This window comes from Ovis aries, chromosome 5 (assembly GCF_016772045.2).
Source record: "Ovis aries strain OAR_USU_Benz2616 breed Rambouillet chromosome 5, ARS-UI_Ramb_v3.0, whole genome shotgun sequence".
In the NCBI taxonomy this organism is placed as follows: domain Eukaryota; kingdom Metazoa; phylum Chordata; class Mammalia; order Artiodactyla; family Bovidae; genus Ovis; species Ovis aries.
The window spans coordinates 2,951,086-2,972,829 of NC_056058.1; positions in this window are offsets into that span (position 1 = coordinate 2,951,086).

The window sequence follows — 21,744 nt, forward strand, 5'->3', positions numbered from 1 at the left end:
GCGGGCAGATGTGTGTGTGTGTGCTAAGTCGCTCAGTCGTGTCCAGCTCTTTGCGACCCCACTGACTGTAGCCTGCCAGGCTCCTCTGTCCATGGGGATTCTCCAGGCAAGAATATTGGAAAGGGTTGCCATGCCCTCCTCCAGGGGATCTTCCCCACCCAGGGACTGAACCCACATCTCTTGCATCTCTTATGCTCCCCAAAGTTCACACAGCAAGAGGGGAATGGATAAGCCCCTGCTCTAGCCAGCAGGGACAGTGGTGGTGGCCACAGCCAGTGGCATTTCTGTGGCCCTAAGGGGAAGGGCGATTTTCACGCCAAATAGCTTACCATGGTCTCACCGGATGAACACGTGACTAAGGATGACACGGAGGCTGTAAAGGCTTTATTACTGGGCACCTAGGCCCGTGTGCTCTCCTTCTGCGGCCTGGGTCTGACTTCTGAAAAGTATGTGATTTGTCGTGCTGGGGAATGTCTCAGAGGCTGAGGCTGGGCTGGATTCCTATATCCCCTCAGGGCTGGGAGGGAGCTGGGGCCTTGCCTTTGTTCCCCTGACCCTGCTGAGAGGGGCTGATAGAGTTGGTACCAGCGGTGGAGCACGCAAGCTCAAACCCCGAAGAGAGTAAACTCGGAGGCCAGGCAGGCCCCATGGAAGCTGGTTCTCCTATCGGGAGGCAGCTGTGAGGGTCCCCCAGCCCCCCACCCTCTGCATGTACCTAAAGGGAGAGCTGAAGGCGGCTGGGAGTGTGCCAGGAGGGACACTTTTGGGGGCACCTTTTGGGAGCCCCCAAGAAGCCTGGCCTGCCCTGTCACACGGATGGGGGAATCCTGGCACCACCTCTGCTGGCAGTGACACGCCTCTCCAGGCTGGGTCTCTGTGTATGTGTACGGGGGTTGCTGGCAGGGACTGTCCCCTACAGCGCCCCACAGTTCCTCCCCGCTCTGTGCTATGGTCCAGGTGGCAGGGCCCTCCAGAGCAGCAGCTCAGGCGAGGGCCCAGCCTTGGAGACTCTGAGGCCCAGAGCGTGGGGAGGGTGGGTCCTAGCCTTCTGCAGGAAGTTCTGGAGTAGCTGAGGCTTGGACGGCAGCGGGGACATGCTCCAGTGCGTGCTGGGAATGCAGGGCCTGCAGACCAGCCCACAGTGCACTGGTTGAATCCAGCCCCTCCCTGGGCCCTGAGGCTGGGAGCCACCCAGGTCATGGCCAGGAAAGGGCTTGGCTTCTGGCTCAGCTGGCTCTCTGGACCAGTCTGCCATTAGGATCATCGCCCAGGCCACAGACCGATTCCAATGCAGGGAGGGTGTGTCCCCAGACCCAGGGCAGGGCTGTGTCCCCTAAATCAGTCCCGAAGGCAGAGCTCCATCCCACACATCCCCATCCTCAGGTGCTATATTCTCTGAGGCTAGCTTTTCCTGACTTTGCAGCTCTCCCAGGTGGTATCTGAGACCCCAGCGGTCTTGGAGAGGTGAAGGGTGGGTGGCGTTGGTGGACACTCCACAATGCCTTGTCTCCTAGCCCCTCAGCCTGGTACAGCGGTAGCTGTCGAGAGGCTTTTCTCGCTTACTTAGGGCAGCCCCAGCCCCTTCTGGGGGCTCACACACTCCTGAGATGGTACTCCTATCTTGGCCCCAGCTGCAGCAAGGAGTTCTGGGTACGGCCCAGGGCGGACCCTCCTGCTGGGGGCCTCTATGCCCTGAGAGTATCGGGCAGTGAGCACTTGAGGCCACCTGAGCCCCCTGCCCCCCTCTGCTCTTTCTCCCACCATATCTCCATCCAGGGATCATAGCTGCCCTGGTCTCTGAGGGCCCTGGGGGGACTCTTGCCCCCTGCAGTGGCTGCAATAATGGGCTCTCTTCTGTGTTGGCCCAAGACTCTTGTCTTGGTTCTGATGGTTCTGATGGTTCCAGGACAAACAGAGCCCTGTCTACCTACCTGGCTTTGGGACTTGCCGGAGGGTCCTTCCAAATCTTGCATAGGGGAGAAACTCAGGCCCAGAGGACTGGAGCCCTCCCAGGCTTAAGACCAGGGATGCCTCAGCATTTGGGCCCCAGGCCCAGACAGGCCCTCATGTCCTTGAACTCTGGGTGAATGGTGTCAGCAAAGAGCACTCAGAGCTGACCCCTCTAGCATCCACAGCAAATGTCGTGGCAACCAAGGAGAAGAGAAACCAACGTGGAACTGATGGGAAACAAGCTCTGAGATCCACGGGGGATCCTGGTCTGGCTGATGGTTGGGAAATGTCAGCAGAGGGAAGCAACCACAGGACAGGGAGCTCCTCCCACCATGACTCTCTTCTTCCTTTCCTTGCGGATGCTGGAGAGAGGGGTTAGTCAGCTGGGCCCGGAGGCAGCAGGGTGCCCTCATCTGCAGCCCACACTGGGCTTCTCTTCCGGACAACCCCTTCCACGCCTCACCTCCCTGGTCGTCCGCAGCTGTGAGGTGGTTGCTGGGGTCGTTCAATCACTAAGTCGGGTCCAACTCTTTGAGATCCCATGGACTCTAGCCCACCAGGTTCCTCTGTCCACGGCAAGAATACTGGAGTGGGTTGTCATTTCCTTCTCCATGGGATCTTCCTGGATCAGGGATTGAACTCGTGTCTCCTGCATTGACAGGTGGATTCTTTACCACTGAACCACCAGGGAGGCCCAGTTCCCTCCATCTCTCCCCACCACGTCTTCTCCTCCAGGCCCCAGGTGCAGAAAGCGAGAGGCTGGCACCTCCCTTGTGGGCCAGCCCAGGGCCACACCCGGCTGGAGCCTGAGGCCTGCCCTGATACTGCGGTCCTAGCGGCCAGTGTCCCCTCCTTTCCTGTGGCCCGCTCCCCTTTAAGGCCTCTGAATTCTGCCTGGACCTCCCTCAGCCTCTCATCACACAAGACTGAAGGCAGCTGCTACCTCCTCCAGGCTCTTCTTGACTGCCTGCCTCAGGCCAAGGTGCCTTCCCGGGCAAGAATGTTTCTCTTCTTAGTGGGATGGGCCCATCCTTCAAGCCCACAGGGAGAAGGGGACTTTCTGGGATCGGGGTGAGTTGACCTTAAAAGAGAACAGTAGTGGGACAACAGAAATCCCGGCATTCCGCCCATCAGAAGCAGGGCCTCTTGAGTTGGACTTGTGCACGGGGTGAAGCCTAGTTGGCCCCATTTTCAGCCTGAGAAGCAGCTTCAGATAGGGACAGAGGTTTGGGCTGGCTGTCTGGAGCTCAGAGTGGGTGGGTCGGGGGTTGAACAGCCCCAAAAATTGCCTGCCTGCCGTTCTGCACTCCAGTTCCAGGGGTGGGGGAATATTTATGTAAATACTGCATGCTGCTGGATTCTGGCAGGGTGAAGTCATCCTTCTCTAGCCGAGGGGGAGCAGAGCTGGCCAGGCGGGCTGAGAGGGGCCGGGATTGGGCCAGACCCACCCTGAGTGGGGTCCAGCAAGGGAAGCGTTGGTGCACCTGGAGTGCCAGAGGCAGAGAGGCAGGCTGCACTGAGTGTGTCAGGACAGAGAGGAACTTGGAGGCTGGGCCCCAGACCTTCTCCCACAGCCTGCAGGCCTGCTCACCAGGGTGACGGGGCCCTGCTGCCCGCCCTGTGCCCAGTCAGACGCCTGTGTGACTTGGTTCTTTTCTAGGATACTATGAACCCGGAAGTAGGGACCCGTATGTTGTTGGCGCTCCATAACTGCACGAGGATGAATGAGAGAACCGCCGACCTAATGCCCAGAGTCAGCTGGTGAAGAGCTGATGCAGTGGGAAGACTGGGGATGCGAGTGACAAGGCTGTGGTGCGCGGGAGGGGTCAAGAGGGGCCCGGGGCCTGAGGGCACCCCTACCTTGGCCACAGCCTGCAGGGCACACATTTCTTGCTGCCTGGCTGCTGACTGGCCTTTTCAAAGCTGCATTCTGTAGATGTGAAAACTGAGGCCTAAGGCCACGATCTGCGTGCCACTGGACAAAGACCACGGCGATCATCGGCAGGCAGCTCAGAGGAGAGAAGAACAGACAGCTATCCTCATGCCAGACCCAGTCATGGGTGCCAACCAGCCTCGGGGGAGAAAGCTCTAGACAGTGACTGGGACTCAGGAGCAAAGGAATAAGTAATTCAAGAAATAGGTCAGGAAGGGAGAAGGCTGGCCGCCTCGTGTGCACTTGGACACAGGGATGTGCGGTGGCCTAGGTGTGCTCCATGGACACGGCTATAGGTTCGTGCTCTCTGGTGGCATGGAACCCAGAGGGGCTCCCCTCTCCACAGCTGTGGGTGGATTACAGCCCCTCCTGCCCAGGGTGGGGTTCGGGTCTCTCACCTCCAGGGCTTGCTGGGGAGCAGACAGTGTCCTCCCCCTAGACTAAATGCCTGGGGTTTGGACCTTGCATGCGGGGACGTTTGCAACAAGAATGGAGCACCATGTGGGATCTGCTAGCCCCCACACTGCACCCCTCCCCATAGTCCCTCAGCAGAGAGAGAGGGAGAGACAGACAGACAGAGTCAGACAGTCATAGCAAGCAAGCAAGCAACGTGTCAGGTGTTGCCGACTCAGGAAGCATAACCAGGAGAAGCCGAGGTGGCAGGGTGGTGGCAAAGGTCTGGTCCTCATCGTGATGCTGGCAGGGGGCCCTAGGAGGTGGGTTGGAGAGAGTTGAGTTGGGTGAGGGTCTGTCCATCACTCATGGGCCTAGTGGGAGCTTCTGTGTGTAGAGGGGTGTCTGGGAGACCTGGGGCTCTGTGCTCTGGCCTCCCACCCAGGCCTGGGTCCTCATATTCCCCAACCTACCTCCCTGCATCAGCAGCTCAGGTGACGGTGTTTATTGGCCTGGGACCCAGATGTTCACGCAGCATGTGGGAGCTGAAGACCCGCAGCTTCTCCTGCCCGGGCCCAACCCCTGTGGGTGTCTGTGTCCCCCTCCCCTGCTCCCCCAGCCCCCTCTAGTAGAGTCAGTGATGTGAGGACTCGCACAGAAGTGAGCATAATAGATGCTCGCAGAGTTTGCTTGGTGGGTGAAGGGTGGTCCAAGGCAAGCAGAAGGGGTGGGAGGCGAAGAGGCTGGGCCTGGGAGCAGTGTGCTGAGCTGAGACGGACTGGGAGCATGTGTGTGTGAGCGTGTGTACATGCTACAGGAGCCTCGTGCACACGACAGTGTGTGTGCAGGAGCACTGCGTTGTGAGTCAGATGCTCATGGGGGAACTGGAGGCAAACAAAGCGGGAGATGGCAAGCACGTCGTGTCCCTTGGGGAAGACAAGAATGGGCCTCTGCGCCCAGGCCCACCAGCCCCCCGTGGAGGCTCTGATGCTCTGGTTTCCCAGAGAGTGGGGACCTCCAGTAGTCCATATCTGTGCATTTCCTAGCCCACCGTCCCTCCCCATCCCTACTCGCACTCCCTACCCAGCTCCTACCCCCAGCCGTCTCACCTCACACTCCACCCCGCTCACTTGTCTCTCACCCCCTGCCCGTCCCCACCCACCTTACTCATCTCCACTTGGCCATACAGAAACTAAGCCTTCACCACCCACTAGTCCTTCTGACAGCCCACCTATCATCTACTCAGCTTCCAGGTCTGGCTTGCTGTGGGCCCCAGGATGTGGTCAGTGGGTTCGGGCCGACTGTAGACCCTGGCTTCTGTCACAGGTGTCTGTCTCTGGGCAGGCTGGCGCTCGATGCTGGCCCTGAGCTTCGTGCTGGAAGGATCTTTTTTGGTTTCGTTGGGTCTTCGTGGCTGCATGTGGTCTGTCTAGCTGCAGAGAGCAGAGTTCCTCTCTAGTGGGGTGGGTGGGCTTCTCCTGCTGCAGAGCGTGGACGCTAGCTGCATGGACGTTAGTAGTTGCAGTGCACGGGCTTGGCCATTCCACGGCAGGTGGGACCCTCCTGAACCCGGGATTGAACCTGTGTCTCCTGCATTGGCAGGCAGATTCTTATCCACCAGCGAAGTCCAGAAGGGTCTTGCTCCTAATGTTTTCATGAGGCCCACCTCTTCCTTTCTCCACAATGTGGCAGCCTCAGTATCTCTGCTGTCACCTCAGGGCTCTCCCTCCCTGGATGATAGGTTCCGCAGGTAAGCTGGGCCTCTGCTCACCCAGTATCCACCTTAGCCTGGTGGCCTTCTATAATGCTCCTGGCAGAGAGTACTAGAGGTGGGAGGGGTCCTGGGAGAGGCTAAAATCTCGGCATGCCCTGTCTCCCAGGATGTGGGCCCAGAAGTTGTGGAGGGCCCTTTGAGGGGACCTCAAATCTCCAGATTCTGGGGGAGCAGGCCATGAAGTCTGAGCTCTTGGTTTGCTGCAGAGAGCAAGTGGCCACATGCTGCCTGGTCCAGCGTCCCGGCCCCTGGGGCACCAGGCAGTTCTGCACATCTGGGGCAGAGCCATGAGCTGTAGGTGGCAGGGAACTTCGGTGAGTGTTTTCACAGCCCGGTGTGCACCCAGGACAAGCAAGCTCAGAGGGCCGTGTTCACTGCCCCAGTCCCCTTACCACTTACTACCACCATCTACATCGGGGGGCCCAGATCTCATTTTCTCTTGAGCCATCAGAGAGTGCTTCCTGGAGGAGGGATCACAGAGAACTGAACTGCCTCACAGAGGGGTGGACCCTAAAAAGGTGGGACAGAGGGAACGGGCTGGGTCGGGCTAGATTCGAGGACAGCATGGGAGGCCGGAGCACTCCCTCTGGGGCCTGTTGAGTCCCTGCCCTGGGGGCTGCAGAAGAAACCCTGGGTTCCCTGATGTGTGCGCATGTGAGTGTGCAGTGTTTGTGCAAGCTGCTTGTGACTGACCACAGGTGTGGCCATGTGCAGAGTTGTGGTTTTATACGTAGATTCCTGGTGCCATGTGAGGTTTCTGCACGTGGCTTGTGGTTCCATGCGTGGCTTTGTAGCTTTGTGCATAGCTTCATGATTCTACGTATGGCCACATGACTGTGTGTGTATCTACCATCCCCTTTAGGCAACCCCAGTGGAGGACAATTACTTGGACCCACTTTACAGGTGGGGAAACTAAGGCACCAGGAGGTTTATGACGCATGAAATCCCAGGGGTTTTGATGGTCGGCTCTGCTACCTCCTGCCGCCCCACTTCAGGGTTAACAGGTGAGGAAGGAGACCCATGGGCATGCATGCATGCCCAGGGCTGGCAGTAGTGTGGGCTGGCCTGCAGATGGAGTCTTGGATCTCCTTCAGGACATGTACCAGGCTGCTCCTCAGGCAGGAAGCTGGGCTTTTTACTGGCTCTCACCTGTCAGCCACCCTGACCCCTTGCGCCAGGAAGTATTTGCTAAGGAACAGATGTTTCTTTCCTTCATTCATTTGTTCATCCAGTCACCCATCCATCCATCCATCATCCACTCATTTTTTCATGTGTCCATCCATCCGTGGATCCGTCCATCCACTCATTCATTTGTCCACCCATTCATTTATTCATCCAATCATTTGTTCGTTGTCTAGATTGCTATGAGGCTGACATTGAGCCCGTGGGAACAGCCGGGCTGGGGGTCACTCAGTCTGCAGAAAGGACGTGATTTCCACCTGAGGCTCACAATGTGGGTCTGGTCCTGGCAGAACTGAAGTGGGAGACGGTCCCCCCAGAACTGTGGGCTGCTCTGGGAGGTAGGGAGCTCCCCACAGTGGGGGGATCTTTCAGGGATCTCTGGGTAGGGTCAGCTGGACACAGAGTCCTAGGCTGAGCCCACACCCCAGTCATCTGTGTGTCCCCACTCAAGGGCCCCCACTTCCTCTCCTTGCTCTCAGCCCCTCACTCCTTAGCTCAGGAAGTAAGGGGTTTCCCACCACATGGCAGATGGTTTGGAATCTGTCGGTGGCTGGCAGGCCCTCACCCCCAGCACTCAACGAGCCTGAGGGGCAGCATGGGGCCGTGCATCATCTCTGACCTCCAAGCCTGGCTGGGGAAACCTGTGGAGGGGATATGTGGCCAGGGCTCCCCCGTAAACCACAGGTCCTGCACTGTGCCCGTCTCTCCCTTGCGCACTGGGCTGAGGGCTCTGTGGGCATCCACTGCCCTGACCCTTGCAGCAGCCCCAGCGGCTCGCCTGCTCCAGCCTTGGGCCTCTGAGCCTGCAGAAGGGCATCTGCCCTGGCGTTGGCCCTGCGTGGTCAGAACCCGGCTTGCTTCCCTCGCTCCTCCGAGGTCCTGGTTCCAGCCACCTGGAACTCAACAGGTACCTCAGGGCCTAGACAGGGCCTGGTTTGATTCTCCCTCAGCACCCCTGGGATCCTTCTGTCAAGTGTCATCTTCTCAGGGACGTTTTCCCGAACCCCAGTGCCAGTCTGAGTCCTGGCCTGCCTGCCCTGGGCCTCAGTGAGGAGTGGCAGCGCCCCAGCCATCCTACCTTGGGTTGAGGCTCCTGGTGGAGTCCCTGCGGCCGGAGATGAAGGCAGGGGTTGGGAGGAGGCCTGTCCCCTTGCCTGGGTGAAACTTCTATGGGAGAAGAAAGGCTCTCTCTGTGGCCCATTCTGTCCCTTGTCCGCATTCCCTTCTTCTGACCTGGGGTAGAGACATGAGACTCAGCGTGCAGCAGCCGTCTCTGGACCACAAGGGGAGGGCTCAGCCACTGCACCTGCCTGGGCCTTGCCTGGCCTGGCTTAGCCGCCTCTGGCCCCTCTAGCAAGTCTGGGTGCGTGTTGCTGTGGCCCCTGCTATTCAGAGTGTGGGCTGCGCACTGGCCTCACCAGGCTCTCAGTGCCCCCACACCTGGCAGTCAGAATCTGCCTTTCGACACAGGCCCAGAGTGGGGTGGCAGAGAGTTCTGTGTCTGTCTTCTACGGCATTCCTAGCCGGCAGAGGAGGGGTGCGCTGTTGGTTTTCCATGGGGGATGTCCTGCCTCTGTGAATCAGGACTTTCTGCCTCCTTCTTGGCCCATGCAACGGAGATTTTAAGAATCAAATTTCAAGGTTTTTAAAGAAAAAAAAATGTAGTTCATTAATACTTGAAAATTGGAGGTGTTCTGAGTGGTAAAATGTCTCCAAAGGGAGTAAATGAAAAAGGAATGTGAGCTCAGGGCCGGCTCTGCTTCCTCTTAACTTTGGGCAGTTTAGGGCCCCCACTTGTGCATCCACTCTCCTAGGAGGGCTTGGGCCCCTGGACAGAGGATGGACATGGAGGGGCATGGATATCACACCTAGTGCCTTGGGTGGCCCTTGCCGGAGTCCTGTGTGGTGGCCTTCATTTGCCCGTTTCCTGGGTGTATTCCTGCATGCTAAGTCACGTCAGTCATGCCCAACTCTGCGACCCTATGGACTGTGTAGCCTGCCAGGCTCCTCTGTCCATGAGGTTCTCCAGGCAAGAATACTGGAGTGGGTAGCCGTGCCCTTCCCAGGGATCTCCCGACCCATGCCTCTCATGTCTCCTGCATTGGCAGCCGGGTTCTATACCACTAGTGCCACCTGGGGCATATTTCCTGGGTGAAGACATTGACACTTTCAGAGTGAGAGAGGCTCCAGGGAACAGGCCCTGCAGGAGGGACTCAGGACTCTGCTTGGCCTCCTCGAGCGCAGTAAGGGGCTCTATGGACAACTAGGATCCTTGCAGCTGCCCCAAAGGCCAAGAAGGACTGGAGGCCATCTGGACTCCAGTGGTCCCAGACCTGTCCCTGAGCAGAAGGCCTCCTCCTCTTGAAAGGGTGACGAGGTGGGAGCCCTTGGGACAGGCTGCGTGGGGCAGGGCCAAGACACTGGGTGGTGTCTTTGTGTCCTCCATGGGCTTTGGTGAGGCCTGCACGTGTGGGAGGTGTGGGTGGGTGGGCCAGGGGCCACGGCTCTGGAGAAGGGGGAGGGATTATTGCTAATGGAATCTTATAGGCTCTACCCTTCCTACCACCCTCAGAAGCTGCCTGGACCCTTCTGACCCTCATTCTGCCCTGTTCATTTCTCCCAGGTTCAGACTAAAGCCCCCGACGTCGAAGAACCACCCTCCTTCAAGCCCCCCACTACCCAGAGGATCCTTCCAGCTTTGTGAACTCCTGTCTGCACTGCAATGCCCGTCTCAAACACCTTTGGCCTGGCTTCCTTCCCTGACTGTACTCTCTGGAGGGAGGACAGACTCTCGCCCCTAGATGAGCGTCTAGGCCCCCAGATGCTGTTCTATCCTGGTCTGCCCCCTCTGCTTCCTGCTGGTGTGCCCCAGGGGCTTGGCAGGGACAGAGTAAGTGAACCATTTAGTGAATGAATGACTGACTGAACTGATGGATGTCAGGAGGACACCCAGGTAGGGAAACTGAGGCTTGGAGAGGGGAGGGAGAAGGCTAAGGCTCCACAGAACCCTCCCATGCCCTTCCTCTCCCCTTAGCCCACAGACAAACGTACTTTGTCCTCTCCTTTGTGCTGGCTGACAGCTCAGACACTGCTCTTGGGGTACTTGGCTTAGAGGGGCAACTAGACACCAGACACTGATTTCCTTTGCCCAGTGAGTCTCCCAGTGAGGACTGGGGGGCCAGCCCAGAGGCACTCGATGAGAAGAATCCTGCCTGTTAGATCTAGCCCTTGCATAGAACACAAGAAATGAAGCCTTGGGGACCCAGATGGACTTTGCCCTCCAGGCCAGCCTCATTCGACAGCTGAGACTTGGAGGAAACAGAGGCTTGGAGTCCCGGACTTGTTCTCCTTACAGGCTCCACATGCCTGTCACTGCCCATGGAGTTCCTCCTGGGAAAGGAAGCTGAGATTGGAGTTAGTTGAGATTCAGGAATCCAGGGGGCTATGGGGGTGAGCATCAGGCCCTGCCTGGGGTGCTTAGGGTCCTGGTCAGCTGCCCTTGGAACTGAGAGTGGTCACAGTGCGGATGACCAGGTCCACCTGGATTCGGGAGAGGGGAGGCAGGTCCAGGGAACTGCCTGTGTCCCTGTGTGGTGGTCCATCCAAACAGAATGTGCCCCTCGTGGTTGCACAGTACCACAGGGGGAGGAGAGGTGTGAACGCCTGAACACTGGTCACCCGCTGGACTCTGGGCCTCTGGGCCATGTGGGCTCCAGGGTGGGCAGGCCCGTAATTCATGAGAAGCCTGGCCAGGGGCCCTGCCCCTGTATCTCCTCCTCCTCCTCCCATCAGGCCTCTTCCTTCCTTGGGTCCCCAAGGTTCTCCTGCCCTCCAGGCTCCCAGGGGCCCCCATGTCACTGAGGTGGCTGGCATAGGCTCCTGAACGGGCGTGCCTGTGTATTCAGACCTCCGTGTGCCCACGCGTCATGAGCGTGAGTGTGCTCCCTTCCCGACTAGCAGAGAGAAGGGCCCCGCAGGAGTGCATGCAGCTGCATGCTCTCAACCCATGGGAGCAGACGGCACATGGGCGCAATGTGTCCTGAATGGACCATGGGCACCGTGCACCCTGGATGTGCCCCGGGTGCAGGCCGCGTCTGTGCTGCCAGGCTGTCCGATTCATGTTCTGTTCTGAGCCTGCAGGCTGCAGCCACCCTGCCCAACCTTCACCAGAGAAAACTGCCGTTCTTCAAGCCATGTTTCCAACGCATAGGTTTATTTTTTCAATGTCCAAGAAACATGTCCAAGATGCTCCAGGGGATAAGTGGTTTCCTTCGCTTTGTTTCTGTGCTTTGTCTTGCTGTTTCCAGATTGTGAATGTTTGGGAACTGGGGATGGGTGGGCGGAGAGGCCGGGGGCAGGGACCAGCACCGCCATCCCCATGCTAGAGGACCCCTGGACTGAGCCTGGAAGGGTGGGCATTTGGGGACCCCCTACATGCCTCAACATGGTCTAGTTCCTAGACTGGCCTCCCCCTGCCCCTAGGACTCAATACTGTGGACTCTTCCTGCACCCCAGTGGTCTCTCCCCACCTCTGGGGGGCTGCTCCAAGGAGGAAGTGGTCAGGGAGGTTCCTGCAGGAGGAGGTGCTGGCTGGGCCGGCACGGTGCCCTCTGGGTTTGCAGAGGTTAGCATTGCCAGGAGGAGGGACCCTTGGAAAGCCCTAAGTGGCAGGCTGGAGTACTCAAGGCTCAAACCCCCTGCCCCCGTGCTACTCCCCACAGGCTCTTGACACACCTTCCTCAGGGCTCACCCACCGGCAGCAGCTCCTGCTCCTCCTGGGGGTTTCTGTGGCTGAGGCTGCAGTGCTTGCTCTGGCCAAGGTCGCCTCTGTTCGGGCTCTCACACTGAACCCGCATGTGCTCAGGGAGGCTTATCTGGCAGCAAAGCTTCCTCCCTTCTCCCAGCTTTCTGGGCTAACCACGTGATGGTCATCCGCTTTAAATATGTCCGTCCCAAACTCCCTAACTAAAGGAGTGAGTTATCTCTTCCCCTAGAGTTTTCCCTGGCAACCATAAGTTCGTTCTCTTAAGTCTGTGAGTCTCTTTCTGTTTTGTAAGTAAGCTCATTTGTATCATTTCTTTTCAGATTCCACATAGAAGGGATGTCATAGGACCTTTCTCCTTCTCTCTGACTTATTTCACTCAGTATGACAATCTCTAGGTTTATCCATGTTGCTGCAAATGATGGTATTTCATTCTTTTTAATGAGACATAGCCCTGAGACTTCTGATGGCCCTTGGCCCCACTGCCCTTTCCAGAGCCTTGGTGTAGCTTGTTGAGCTAGTCATTGAGAGCATCCCCGGCCCTGGCTGTGGGTCCTGGCTCCATAGACTTGCCCTGGGACTCTGAGATGTGGCCTTGAGTGGTGTATCTGTCTCAACTTTGCACCAGGATGCTGGCTGTACGCCTGATGTGTGAGCCTCACCTCTTCTGGGGTAAGCCTCTTCCCTCCCTAGGCCACTGTGAGGGCCCTACGCCAACCTTCTCCCTCTCTGTGAGCCTGGGCGGGGGCACTGCCTGAAAGCTAGTGTGGGGAGGCCTTGGGGAGGAGGGAGAAGACCTGAGTAAGGACGGGGAGGAAGCCTGGAGCAGCAGCAGACACAGTACTCTGGGAGCCAGACTCAGAGTCTGGCCTTATCCTGAGGGCAGGGAGTCACTTAGAGGTTAAAAAAAATTTTTTTTTCCCATTCATAAATGTGATGCAAGCTCTTGTGGACTTCCGAAAAGCAGAAAAACAGGCAAGCCCTGCACAGCTCCCGTGGAGAACCTGGAGCGCCTGGAAAAGCCACGCAAGGGTCCTGGGGCGCCCTCTGCCTCCTTGCTCCCCTGATTTCAGTTGCACTCACTCTCCCCGTGAATTCCCAGAATCCCCTCCCAATCTCCGTTTTGGCTGGGTGTGATCCAGAACCACAGCGTTTCCCTCCCAGTCCTTGCCCTGTGGCTTGCATGCTCGGGTCCAGGCCAGCTCTCTAAGTGGTGCCCACAGTCTTCTCAGAGCCAGCACCTGTTGTCGGCCATCTGGTTCAGGACGGGGGCTGTGTGACCCCCACCCCGGAGATGCAGCTGTTCCCAGCAGCAGCGCTTGTCCTACTCTGGGTTCTCAACTGGGCTGGAACTGGTGGACAGCTAATCCCTGCACCATGCGGCCACAGGGACTGGACCCCATGGGGTGCGACCTCTCCTGAGCTTCCTCACAGCATGGCGGGGTGGGGTGGGGTCCCGGCAAAGGGAGGGTGAGAGAGCACAGGCTCGAGGCGAAGGCTGCGTCCGCTTCTTGGAGGTCACCCTGAATGCCCTTCCATGTCTGACAGCACTCACACAGTCCTCACTCTCACAGGAGAGCCCCCATTTCCTGGCAGGGGAGTGCAAGGGCCCAGTACAGTATGCAGAGCTTAAAGTATCAAGGTGGCATTGTGGAAAACTCAGCGGGCCCCGGATGTACAAAGGCACACTGCACCGGCCTCTTAGTGTCCACACCACAAAAGCCTGCTGCCTGCAGCTGCCCTGGCAGTAGAGACCCCGCCCCCAGGGTGAACCCTGCCAGCTTCTGTGGCCTTTGTGCAGCCCGTGCTTGTCTTTTCTGCCCCATTCTGTAGCAGGGGCCTTGCAGGCAGTTCTGTTTTCTTGTCCTTGGAGGGTCCTGTCCCAGTACCTTCTTTGAAGTCCTGGTTTTTTCTTCTTGGCAGTTGTTAGATGTCCTATGAAAATTCCACCCTGGGTCTGCTCTCTGACTCTCCGCCTAGCCCAGGCCCACCCTGCCTTGGCTGAAGTTCCAGTTGGCTCTGTCACCTCTGCCATCCTGGCACCCCAACAGGTCTGGCACGCGTGAAGGGCTGGTGAGCATCTGTGGGGCCCACAGCAGCCCAAGTTGCCAGAGTGAGGGGCCCTCCCGGGGGGTGGCATTGACTGCCTCCTGCAGGGCCGTGTGTGTTTCTATGGACTCCCTCCAACGCCCTCCCATAGCACTTTTTCCTGCCCTGGTGTGCAGGCTTCTGGATTATAGCTGCCTTGCTCACAGACTCCCCCGCTCCTGGCCTCCTGAGCCCTGGGGTGCTCAGGAACCTCACAGAGCACCCCTGCCCAAAGTCCAAAGTGGCCTGGTGCAGGCTGACCCCACCTCCCACCCCAGCCTCCTTGATGATGCCTCACACTCAGAGAGGGTCCCCCACCCTGGGGCCCCAACAGGCAAAGTTGGAGGACACCAGGGTTGGAAGACAGCAGGCTGCCACGGCCCCAGGGACTGGACTTGTGCCAGGGACACCTCATGGGGGGCTCTATCAGCCTCTAAGCCCCAGGGCCATAGGGCCTTCTCAGCTCGGGGCCTGAGCCTGCACTCTGCCCATCTACAGTCAGCCCCAGTGGGGAGGCCTGGGCTCCAGGGGGCAGCCTCTTGAGTCCCACCTGCCCCTGATGCCCACATTCTCCCGCCAGCCTGGCCTGTGTGATTCAGGCCAACTCCCTAACCCTGTTGGGACCGTCAAAGTGTATGAGACCCCAGTGTGGGTAGCACCCCAAATTCAGGTGCTGCTGGCCATTGGGAACTCAGGACAACCGGCTGAAACCGACCAGACTGTGCTTGAGGCTCTAGAAGCTGGAGCCTGGTACACATGGGGCCCGTTCAGGAAGGCTTCAGAGGGGGGGTGCCCGGCCTGGAGAGGCACAGCGTGCCTGTGGGTGAGTGGACTCAGGAGCATGTGCTGTGGGTGCTGGGGGTGGCTGCCCTGTGAACTGGTGGTTCGGGTCTTCACACTCTCCCAGCCCTAGAGGGAAAAGGCAATCCCTGTTGACTCCAGGACCTGGCTGGCCTGCGTGCCAAGACAGATGATGCTGAGAGATTTGTGCAGGACCAGGTGTTTCACAGGGCTTTGTGCACAAACTCTGCAACTTCCTTCCTCACAGACAAGGGAGCTGTCCCAGGGGGATGCCATGGGGAGGATGTCTGCAGCTTCCCCAGCACCCATGTCACCCTGTCTCCCTGCTGCAGCCAGCGGTGGTCATGAGTTGAAGGGCCATGTCTCCCTGTGACAAGGCTACCTGCATTGGTTCGGCCTCCTCTGGTTCCCACAGAGCCTTCCTCTGCTGCCCGCCCACAGGGCAGCCCCACCTGCAGCATACCCCGGCACCACCCTGGTCCAAGCTGCAGATTCTCTGGAGTTCAGGGGCATGCCTTACACCACCATCCTGGCTGCCCAGACTCCCCGTGCACTCAGCACAGCATAGCCGCTGACATGTGTGTTATTTCACCTGCTGGATCCCAGCATTCCAGCGCAGGGCCGGGAAAGGTCATAAAAACGTTGCGGTAACCTATATATTACTTTTATGCTGGTGCTTAACATGGTGACTTTGACACGTGTGCGGGAGCCCTGTTGTAAATCAGGCCCCTGGGCCCACTGTGAGCACACGCAGGGCCATCCGCACCTCTCACGCATGCTCTGACCTGGCGGCTGCCCCTGAGGCTTGGAACTGACACTTGAGGTCCTTGGGCCGGTCTGGGGTCCATCTGCCGGCTGCCTCCACCTTGTCTCTAATAAAGCTTCCCTGAGTTCAGGAGCAGGGAGGGGGGCTCAGCTGGTGACAGACTCCACCAGCTCCAGGCCAGAAACTGAGGGAACGCCATGCTGCGCTTGGCAGCCATGTACGCACGTGGGTGCTGGTGTGCATTCTCCTGGGTGTATATGTGAGTGTGTGCTCTCCTGGAGGGGGGAGTGTATTCTCCTGGGTGTATATGTGAATGTGTGTGTTCTCTTAGAGTGGGGAGTGTATTCTCCTGGGTGTATATGTGAGTGGGTGTGGTCTCCCGGAGGGGGGAGTGTATTCTCCTGGGTGTATATGTGAGTGGGTGTGGTCTCCTGGAGGGGGGAGTGTATTCTCCTGGGTGTATGTGTGAGTGGGTGTGGTCTCCTGGAGGGGGGAGTGTATTCTCCTGGGTGTGTATGTGAGTGGGTGTGGTCTCCTGGAGGGGGGAGTGTATTCTCCTGGGTGTATATGTGAGTGGGTGTGTTCTCCTAGGGGGTGTTCATTCTCCTGGGTGTATGTGTGAGTGGGTGTGGTCTCCTGGAGGGGGGAGTGTATTCTCCTGGGTGTGTGTGTGAGTGGGTGTGTTCTCCTGGGGGCATGCGTTCTCCTGGGTGTTTGTGCATGCATAAAGAGTGTACACACTGTACGTGCATGAGTGTGTGTGCATTCTCCTGGAGGTGTGTGCAAAAGTGTGTGAGTGTGCAAGGATGTGTGTGCAAGGGTGGTTGAGCAAAGGCATGGCACTTCCATTCACTCTAGGCCATACATCACAGTTCTGCATGAGTTGCCCTCTGCCCAGATGGGCCAGGACCCCCTCTCCAAGCCTTCCCTGGAAAAGGCCCCCAGACCCTCAGGGCATCCCCTCGCTCCCAGGGTAATGGCTGAAGGCTTTCCCCTGGACAGACAGATGGACAGTTGCTTCTCAGAGCTCTGGGGCACCAGACAGAGTCAGGCTCTCCTCACTAGCTCTCTGGGCCTGCTTCCCCACCTGCACACAGGACTGGTGCTGGCATTGGTGGGTGAGGCAAGGGGGATGGGGAGAGAATACCCCTCTGTTTCTGAACAAGGAGCCTGGAGAAGCCACGCTGGAGAGGCGGACAGGGCAGGATGTGCAGCTTTGTCAGGAAAAAGGCCCTGAGAATGATTTGGCCTCCCTCACGGGTGGTGCCTATGGCAGGTCCGGGCCTCGGGCCTTCCTTACGGGGCCCCTGACTGTGGACTCTGCGCTGCCCTGTGACCCACCGCACCCTGAGGCCCCAGGCCCTCGTGGGCCTTCCTGCCCTCACACCTCCTGTAGGCTCCCGGAAGCCAGGGCATCCAGCGTTGCGTCCTGAGCCCACTGCCCTGGTGGGTGTGCCCTCGTCCTCTCTTCCCCCCGCCTGGGAAGCAGCTCTGTTGCACCTTTTAGGGGTCCTCATATCACACCGTGGCTATGGTACAGGTAGACAGATATCCCTACCGGCTTTCTGGGGGTGATCGGGCATAAGACGGGGAGCTCTAGGACCTAGCAGCGCTTTGTGCTGCGTGCCTTGGTGGGCCTGGCACAACTCACCCTGAGGGTGGCAGATCACACCCATGGACACCTGGAAAACCACCTGGCCGTGGCTTTAGGGGAAACGTGTTCTGGATGAGTAAGAAACAGCCCCCAGCTGAGCGGCCAACACAATGGTCAGCAGTCATCTGCTGCCTGTTTTCGGAGTCTGGTCAGCAGTTCCGGCTTGAGGCCTCTCACTAGCAGCTGTCCTCTGAGCGGTCTGACTTGTGACTGCTGAGCTGGAGGGCTGCTGGCCAAGGCCTCGGGGTCTCTCCACAGCACTGATTGGGCAACAGAGCAGCAGTCGTCCCCCGGGCAGGTATCCAGGGGCCTCGGCAGTGTTCATGTCACCTAGGAGTCGATTGGTTGCACGACCGCCCCTAGCTCAGGTTAAAATAACCCCCAAGGGCATGAAGGCTAGGAGGCCCATCTTGGAGAATGGCTGCTTTCATGAGAGAAGGCCCTTCATTGACTGCTTAGCAAAAGTAGCTGGCAACTGACACCTAGGGGATGCCAAGCAGGGTCTGTGACTTGGGGCTAGGTAAGCAGCGGTCTCCTAGAAACGGTTTCATTTCTTCCTGAGCCCAGGAAAGATGGTTGGAAACCCCAGGCCCAGTACTGAGGACAGCATGGAGCGGGCTGGGGCCCAGGGAGGGAAATGCTGCTGATGCCTCCCGTCGAGAGAGCCCCCAGCTGTACCACAGGGGCCAGGATCTGCCTGTGCCCCCTCTGTGCCCTCACCCATGGTAGGCCCTTCCTTTACTGCCCTCTCTCCTTCTTGAGGGTCCCTTGGGCTGCAAGGAGATCCAACCAGTCCATTCTGAAGGAGATGAGCCCTGGGATTTCTTTGGAAGGAATGATGCTAAAGCTGAAACTCCAGTACTTTGGCCACCTCATGCGAAGAGCTGACTCACTGGAAAAGACCCTGATGCTGGGAGGGATTGGGGGCAGGAGGAGAAGGGGACGAGAGAGGATGAGATGGCTGGATGGCATCACTGACTCGTGAGTCTGAGTGAACTCCAGGAGTTGGTGATGGACTGGGAGGCCTGGCGTGCTGCGATTCATGGGGTCGCAAAGAGTCGGACACGACTGAGCGACTGAACTGAACTGAACTCCCTTCTGGAGTCACTGACCTTCAGCTGGAAAGCAAGAGAAGCACCTTGGGGCCTTTGGCCTTGGAAACCAGTCCACAGATTAGGGTGTCCTTGGAGGATTCTTGCCAAGAGGCTCTGAGGACCCTGGGGGGCTTGGGGGAGGGCCCAGGGACAGCCCAGTCCCAGATATTCTCTAAAGGATAGGGGTGAGATCAGAGGTCCTTCCGGAGAATGAAGAGGAGGCGGACAGAAGCCATTCTGGGTAGCAGAATAGCCAGCTCTCTCCAGCTCCACCCAGGGGGCAGCAGAGTGGTTGGGATGACGTTTCCAGGAAACCTTAGGTGAGTGTGGCTGAGCCTGTGGCAGGGCAGGAGCTTGCTAGGGCTGAGCTTGGAGGTAATAGAGGGAGGGCAGCTTGCCAGTGCCTTGGGGAGGGGAGTCCAGAGGCAAACAAAGCTGGATGAAGGCGGGGCTCTGAGATCTAGAAGGCAGGCCGAGGCAGGGGCTGTAGGGGGCTTGCTGGTTGGAGGGAGACAGAAGGCAGATAGTTCTGGCTTGGAAGTGGCAACCTAGGAAGGACCTTTCCTGAGTGGGGGTCTTTTCCTGAGTGGGGGTCCTGGGGAGGGCGTGCTGGCCCCGGTTGTGGCTTAGGGGGAAAAGGGGAGAGAAGTGGCTCCTGCCCCAGCTGGCAGGAGAGTGGCCAGGACACAGCTGGCCTCGGGGATGCTTGGCTGGGTCCCAGGGTGGCTGGGTGGGTACAGAGAGGAGGAAGTGAGAACAGGCCCCCCGTGGGGGTGCTGAGTGCAGCCCCAACTTCCCAGCTCCTTGAGATGTGGGGACACGCAGGTGGTGGGGGGCGCTGAGCTGACAAATAAGCTGCTTGTGCCGAGTGCTGGAGAGGAGGCCCTCCGTGCCAGCAGAAGGACCCCGGGGAGACAGGCATACCTGTCAATGTGGCCCTGTTGCTGGGCTGAGGTAGACGGAGAGCTGGCCCTGACCGTCCACCCTCCTGTGCTCTGGTCTGTGGGCATCTAGGTCACAGACATCAGGGCTGTGGACACCTGGGGCCTGTTACCTCTGGGCCTAAGGCAATCTCATCTGTCTAGCTAGTCCAGGCAGCGCTGTGGTTTGGTGGAGGTGGCATGTCTCCTGCGCCCAGACCCAGTGGGCTGGGCTGGGCCTATTCACACAGGATTGGCTGAGGATGTTTGTGTGGTAGGTATTGAGGGCAGCAGAGATTAGGTCTGCAGGAAAAGCAGAAAACATTATGAAACAAATTGACTGTAATTTGGAGCAAATGTTTGATGCTGAGGCTCAGATGGGGGGCCCTCCCCAGTCTGACAGAGGCCTCACATTCCCACCACGCCCCACAGTACCGTGCAGCAGCCAAGCATCGTCCCACATGCCACTATCACCCCGCACGGCAAGCCCTGCGCTAGGGGATGGAGAACCGTCTCCTGCTCCACCTAGTCACCCCCATGGGATGCAGGAACGGTCCCTGAGCCCCAGTGCCCAGGTGTGACTTGGCGCTCCCAGGCCCCAGGGGCATCTTGTCAGGGCCCAGGATGGTGGCCCCACCTTGCTTCTGGATTCCCGGGGCTGTCCTTCACTTTGCCCAAAGTGGAGGGGACCGTGCCACCCCGCCCTTCCTCCTCAGGCCTGCTCTCCGGCTGACCCAGGCTCTGTGTGCAGGCGTCTGGGGGCTTACAAGGCCGGATTTGAGATCCAAGGGGACCGAGGAGAGTCAGGGCAGTTTGCTGCACCAGTGGCCTGGTGAGGGGAGCTGGCCGAGAGCTGCGGCACACACTCACGCATTTTAAAAGGAGACAGGAAGTGGTATCTGCCTCCACACCACTTCATTTTATTAAAAAGAGAGGAGAAAGACAAACAGTGGCTTCTACAAGGGCCACACAGGTGGCAGGAGGCAGCCGGGGGAAGGGGGATACAGACTGCTCGGCTGAAAGTAGCCCCCCTGATGATGCTGGCTCCCAACCCCCACAGGGTGGCCCAAGGGTGGGATGAGTGCCAATGAGTCCCATTGGCCTCAGCCCAGGTCTCCACGCTGACTGTCTACCTGCTGCCCTGGGCTTTGGGACTAAAGCCCTGGGGTCTTTGGGGGTGAGTCTTGCCTGCCCTTACCCTCCTGGCATAGTTCTAGTTGAAACCTGACTTGTCATGAGATCTCTTTAAGCCACCACATACCCTCAAGTGAAGGCTCTGCTATAGCCATAGGGCCTGTCAAACAGTGGTTTTGGGGTGGTGCTGACTTCTTCAGGGACCTGCCTCTGACCTCTCACTCTCAGGTCTACCCAGGGGTCGACTTGCCTCTGGAGTCCAGCTCTCTCCCGCCACCACCTCAGACAGACCTTAGTGTGCTTTGCCCTGTCTTTTTGGAGCCTACCTTCAGGGACCCCAGAAGCCCCAGGTCCGGTTGGGTGTGTGTGAGCGGTTGGAGGCGGTCACAGTGGGTAAGAGCTGGTGGGGGCCACAGCCCAGCCCAGCCCAAGCAGTGGAGGCTTGTAGCCCCCTCCTTGCCACCCCCGCCCTCCCCAGGTTGCACACCCGTGGGCCTGATGGCAGGCAGGAAGGACTGCTCTCCTGGACTGCTGGGAGGAGGAAGGATGCAGAGATGAGGGGGAAAAATCAGACTTGATGTCCCTCACTGGGCTGGGCCTGGATTCTGGCTCCCATTCCAGGGACTGTCTGCTCCCGGGTAAGGGATGGGCTCAGGCCACGGCAGTGGGTGGCAACCCAGAGACCCCAGTGGGACCCAGGGAAAGAGACAGGCTGAGAACCTGGAAAAAACACTCTCACTAAGAACACAAACAGGGCTCACCTTCTGCCAAATATTCCTGGAAAACGTTTAGGACCTGTATCAACATATGAAATTTCTATCAAACTTTTATTAATCAGAGCCCTTTGCTGTCAATCCCCATCTGATCCCTCTGGACATTCCTGGGAGGGGCCTGAGCTTGGGTTACTGGGAGGGCTTGAGGTAGGGCAGGGCTGCAGCTGTCCCACAGTCAAGGCCAGGTTGGCTGCAGCTCCCCCGGCTGCAGCAACCAGAACCAGGCCCGCTGAGTGACCGAGACCCGAGATGGAGCAACGGTTGTGCTTCCGTGGGTCATGAGCCCACACTTCCCATGCTCAGAGCAGCTCCTCTCACACCCCCCCAACCCAGGACTGCTGTCAGCTGCTTCCAGAGGTTCTGGACTGTGCACAGTGGGGATGCTTTTATGGGGTAGGAGACTCATAAAGAACCAAAAGCCCCACTTAGGAGCTGAGAGCTGGGCTGGCTCCACAGTTAGGGAGAGGGAGGCTTAGGCAGGACTTCTGGGGGGAGGAGGTGCTCGGGAGGGAGCTTCTGG